Source organism: Somniosus microcephalus, chromosome 2, assembly GCF_052327205.1.
Source record: "Somniosus microcephalus isolate GS21.2 chromosome 2, FLI_Smic_1.0, whole genome shotgun sequence".
Taxonomy (NCBI): domain Eukaryota; kingdom Metazoa; phylum Chordata; class Chondrichthyes; order Squaliformes; family Somniosidae; genus Somniosus; species Somniosus microcephalus.
Window position 1 is genome coordinate 333,051,624 of NC_140988.1, and position 6,000 is coordinate 333,057,623.

The following is a 6,000-nucleotide window of genomic DNA, read 5'->3' on the forward strand; positions in this document are numbered from 1 at the left end:
AGAGCTCCTCCCAGGGTCGTAATGCGGATCCCGCCCACTAAGGGCACAATGGACATGATCCGCACGTCAATTACAATAGAAATGCAGGGAGCAGCACTAACCGCTGAGCATGGCCTTTGATCTCACAAAGGCCTTCGACACTGTCAACCGTGAGGGATTATGGAGTGTCCTCCTCAAATTCGGCTGCCCTCAAAAGTTTGTCACCATCCTCCGCCTGCTTCATGATGACATGCAAGCCGTGATCCTGACCAATGGTTCCACCACAGACCCAATTCACAATTCAGATTAATAACGAGTCCAAGGTCTTTTCGTCATCAATCACGCCGCCAGGTGAAGAGGATTGGGGAACTGAAGAGGCCCTTCAGGTGGGTGTTTTACTTTCCTTTGTAGGCCCAGGAGGAGCAGGACACCTCCTCTGCCCTGGGCTCCCCTCCCTCCTTCCCTACTGCGAGAACCCATTGGAGACCCCCTCCTCACACTTACCCGAGTGCCAGCGGGCATCCAAGCAGTGTCCTGCCCATTCCAAGCGAGAACTAAGTGTACTGGCAGCATGGTTCTGACGAAGGGTCACCGACCTGAAACGTTAACTCTGTTTCTCTCTCCACAGATGCTGCCTGACCTGCTGAGCATTTCCAGCATTTTCTCTTTTTATTTTTGGTAATGAGGTCCGATGGTTAAAACTGCTGTGGTCTCCTACTGCAGGCGTGCGGGAAACTAGCACTTTCCTGCTAGAAACCCACTGGCAGTGGAAGTTCCAAAATTTGAACTAAGTTGAATGGCTGGGCTGAGCCATGGTCTGAACCCCTTGAACAAGCCTGGGGCTTAATTTAGGAGAAGCCACACAAAAGGTTTGAGTTGCTCAAGACATGAGCAATGCCACAGGAAATCAATAAATTAAAATATAGAATGAATTTACCTTTTTGTTGAAGACCTTTTTCTCAGCTGTCCAAGGACTTGGTGGATAAAAGCCCCACCTCATGTTGCACTGAGCCATACAGGGAGATTCCAGGTTTGAACCCTGGATTGCGTTGAGTTAGCTGATGCCAGTAAGGGTGGAAACGGAGGGACTACAATTGACCTCAATATCCCTGGGCTACAGACAAATCAGACAACGTTCCACACCTGATCACTGCCCAGTGACTCCTGCTGAAAAGTCCCCCCGCCCCCGCCATGATCAAATTGTCTACCGACACTCACTGTTTAAACTCACACATGAATCATGGCAACATGAGTGAGGTACCAGAAGGTAACCAGTGTCACACTGCGCTGGAGGCCTCCATCTGGGAGGGTTTTCTAGGTTACTTTAGGCAGACCTTGTGACAGACCTGGCCATGTTACTCATATGCAAGCCTGTGACCGTTAAACAAACATTGAGACCCGGGTATTCATGATTTTTAAAAAAAGTAAGTTTATTAAACATAAGCCAGCATGAACAAAAGCAAGCAGTCAAAGAGGTACACTTATAATCAAGATGTCTGAGTGGATTCTCGAGGCACCACACAGACAGTTGGTACATCCGTGTGGGGAAATAAACCTAATCCACTGCCTCGATTCATAACTTGGCTACAAGCCAATCAGAGTATCTGCGTGTGTCACAACCCTCTGACTTTCGCAATTCTACTGGGTCCTAATGCTCACACCGACCTAACCCTCCCAACTCTCTGGGTTTGTGTCACCGGCACCTTCAGGACAGGGGGAAATTGGGGGTGGGGTAGACTGCTGTTAGTTTTGTACATTAGGTAACTTTAGCAACCAGAGAGAACTGTAATGAGGTCACATATCTTGGAAAAATGACCCTTTGTACTCAAAGCACAGTAAAGATTGGAGAGGTCATGCTGGGATACTGAAGGTAAGTTACAGGTTTCCTATAACCTATTTCCTTGTACTAGTGTCAGCTGTGGCTCAGTGGGTAGCACACTCACCTCTGAGTCAGAAGGTTGTGGGTTCAGAGTCCCACTCCAGGGACTTGAGCACATAAAGCTAGTCTGACACTGCAGTGCTGAGGGAGTGCTGCACTGTCGGAGGTGCCGTCTTTCGCATGAGACGTTAAACTGAGGCCCCATCTACTCTCTCAGGTGGATGTAAAAGATCCTATGGCACTATTTTGAAGAAGAGTAGGGGAGTTCTCCCCGGTGTCCTGGCCAATATTTATCCCTCAACCAACATCACTAACTCAGATTATCTGGTCATTATCACATTGCAGTTTGTGGGAGCTTGCTGTGCGCAAATTGGCTGACTCGTTTCCCACCTTACAACAGTGACTTCAATTGGCTGTAAAGCACTTTGAGACGTCCGGTGATTGTGAAAGGCGCTATATAAATGCAAGTCTTTCTCTACTACAGCAGCCCCGGTTCAAAAAGTGAGGGAAGTAAGTTTTGTTAACCCCTCAAATCTTTTGAGGGAAAATTGTTAAAAGATCCCGAAAAGTTCTTGTTATTGCCTGACCACTTGCCTTGGGACGTTTTACTCTGTTAAAGGCGCTACATAAATACAAGTTGTTGCTGCTGTGATATTGAGCCACACAGATCAGGAAGACACCACGTTTGATGCTTGGTGTGTGTCGAGTTAGATAAACCAACTGAAGTAGCATTGTGAAAGCAAGATAAAGTAAACTTCTGCATAGACGGACTGGCTTGACAGGCAGCGGTTGCAGCACGTGGCGCTGCGCCACTAGTGATAAGTGTGATCTTTTTTCATTGATATAGAATGTCGAGCTTCAGTTTCAGCAGCTCTCATATTCCTGGAATGAACATGGAGCTCCAGGTAACAGCTCCTGTGGTACTGCCCACTCATAATCTTGTAAAAGATTAACACCCAGCCACATCTCATTGAGATTGATGAGTGGGCTATGGTGTGGAGTCAGAAGGTCAGCTTTGACAAGTCTACATTGCTCGGTACTATAGTGAATCCAGGAGTAAGAGATGGGTCACCTCTGCAGCCTGGCAAACAGACCTATACTGATCTACTATTGTGTAGATACAGGCTTTGTAAAATGTAATGATATGTTCCTGATTTATTGATGTCACTCACTTCAGTAAGTGCCAATGTTACATATCAGTTTGAGTATGTAATTTAGAGACATTCCCTTAACAATCAGTGCGAATTAGGCATCAGTTTAATCCAGACTTCCTCCCTGGCAGGGACGGCAAGATGGAGTTTTGTAAGCAGAGGCTAAACTGCTGCTATTATGTAATGTTTCAAACCTCAATTGAGTTATTCCTCTTATTTAATTTTGGACAATAAGTTTAATTTTGGACAGTAAGTTGAAAGTAAGAACATTGCTTATAATACTGGCAACTTTCTGGACCATTCCCACTCTTCTGCCAGCTTTTCCAGCCATATTGTTCTATTTATTTAACCATGATTGCATACAAAGTTGTTTTTCTTTTCTGAATTTCCCCGCTCCTCTGCTGAAGGTAGTGACTCATACTGTAGTACAGTGCCACTGGCCCCTGCATTCCTCAAATATCTCGCTGAAGTGGCCATTCTTCACATGTGAGACGTGTGGTTGGCAAGCTATTTGACTGTGGAGTGCATCACAGCCAAGCCCAATCCTGTTGTTTCCAGATATTCACAGCTGAGTGCTTTCCAGCAAAATAGCAATAAAGAAGCAGGAACCCTGGGTGATATTTCCTTTTTCTTAGCCCAGACACCCTGAAGCCAACATTAGCGTCTCAAGCTGTGATCAGTAAACAGCGCCGATCAGAGCTAGGAGCTGGGAGCTTCTTGGTTGGAATAGCTCATGAACCACATAATTTGTTTTCATTATTACTATATCCGGAGCCTTTCTAATCAATGCCACACATAAGAGTTTATAATTTTAAGATAACTAAAAATTGTGATCTGAAATTTCATTTTCAGTGCAGTTCTCGCAAGTTTTAATGTACCTTGAATTCCCCCGGCCTTCGTATTCTTACCTTATGTTTATGGCTTGCATCGTACCATGTAGATCAGGGTGACCAACCCCGTGGGTCATAGGTCAAATCCAGCCCGCTCCCTCATCTCATCCAGCCCACAGAGCTCCATCTTTAAATCCATCAGTGGAAACAGCTGGTCCGTGGATGTGTTTGTGGGACTTGTGTAAAAAAAAATCACAGGCAGCTTTGTCAGCAATTGGGATGGAGCTCCGGTTCCCAGCAGCCCTTGCTCTCCTCCTTCAGTCAGTACCTGCCTCAGGGCCCCAAATACTGTGGGTCCCAACTGAAGCAAAAGAGCAAGGGCTGTGAGGAACGGGAGCTCCTGTTGTCGACGCCGTCTGTGACTTTCTTTTCAATCAGCTATTTCTGTTGGCAGTATTTTTCATCCCACTTATCTGATCCTCCGTCCTGGTTGTGGGAACAGAGGAAGGACAGCGCACCTTGGAGCAACAGACTGACCCAGACTCAGAATCACTGAATCCGAGGGCCCCAGCACCTCTAGTCCACTTTAACTGGCCGACAACCAAGAGATTCTCAGACTCCACCCGCGCCCTCCGCCCAGCACATGGCAACACATCCCTTCCCACCATGCACTGAGACGCCTAAAAATCAGGCCACACCAATTTGGCAGCGGGACCAGTGTCTGCGCGATTGGGCACAGGCTGTCCCACTGCTAAATTGGTGTGTTTTGTGCCCGAAAAATGGGCGCAATGCAAATCAGTTTCTACCCCAAGGAACAGAAGGGAGAAAAATGGGCAAGAAAAAAAAATGATTAAAAAAAAAAATCATAGAACTGTATTGTCAACAGCCACCAATATTTCTGTAAATTACAGCAGCAAGTCTATCTCCCACAGAACATATAAGGCATCTTTTCTAAAGGAGGCACAGCATTAGAACCTACTTCAAACATTTTGCTTTCTATTCAGTGCACAATAAAATTCCACCAAGTTGCCAACTGTTTTTTCAGTCAGATACACCCTTTGATAATTCGTTTAATTGATGTTTTACTCATTGTAGAGCTATGTATTATGCCTGCGATTGTGGAAAAAATGAGTTTATGGAAATGATAGTTTTGTTCCCTCCCACATTTTTAAAAACGTTGTCTCCTCCTAGAATCATAGAATGATACAGCACAGAAGGCGGCCATTCGGCCCATCGTGCCTGTGCCGGCTCTTTGAAAGAGCTGTCCAATTAGTCCCACTCTCCATTCCCCATAGCCCAGCAATTATTTTCCCTTCAAATATTTATCCAATTACCTTTTGGAAGTTACTGTTGAATCTGCTTCCACCACCCTTTCAGGCAGTGCATTCCAGATCACAACAACTCGCTTCATTAAAAAAATTCTCCTCATCTCGCCTCTGGTTCTTTTGCCAATTACCTTAAATCTGTGTCCTCTGGTTACCGACCCTTCGGCCACTGAAAACAGTTTCTCCTTATTTACTCTGTCAAAACCCTTCATAATTTTGAACACCTCTATTAAATCTACTTTCCTGAAGGTGTTGACTAATCCTGGGGCATGGGTCCACAGGCTCGCACAGCCTTCTGCTTTGTCACCGTATATATGCTCTTTGCGTGGAGCTCAGACAGGGAGTATCAGCAGGCTATTCGACCACAGGTAATGGGGAAGGGATGGAGCATCACAGTTGAGCCTGATCTTGAACTAGTTTGACATGCCGCACAGGCATACTTTCTAGCTGGGATCACTGGACAGTGATCGGGAGAGGGAACTGTGACTGGAATTTTCCCCTCTCGAGTGGTGCTGAAGCATGATCTGGCTGACTGAGATTAGCTGACGACTAACTCAGCATAGACCAGGGATGGAACCGGAGACCTTCCTGGTCTACATGCTTCAGTTGCACACCATACAATGCACTTACCCACGGAGCCTTCAGGGTGAGCTCGCAATCTCGGATTAACTCCAAATACCCATTCCATTGTAAACTTAGAACTGGGATAACATTACTGCAGACAGGATACTTCCACCTGTAGATTTTTATAATATGCTACAGGGTGATGACATGTTAAGACCTTCCAACCTCTGGGAAATTTTACAAGGGTCAAGACTCAGCAAGTGCCAAAGGTG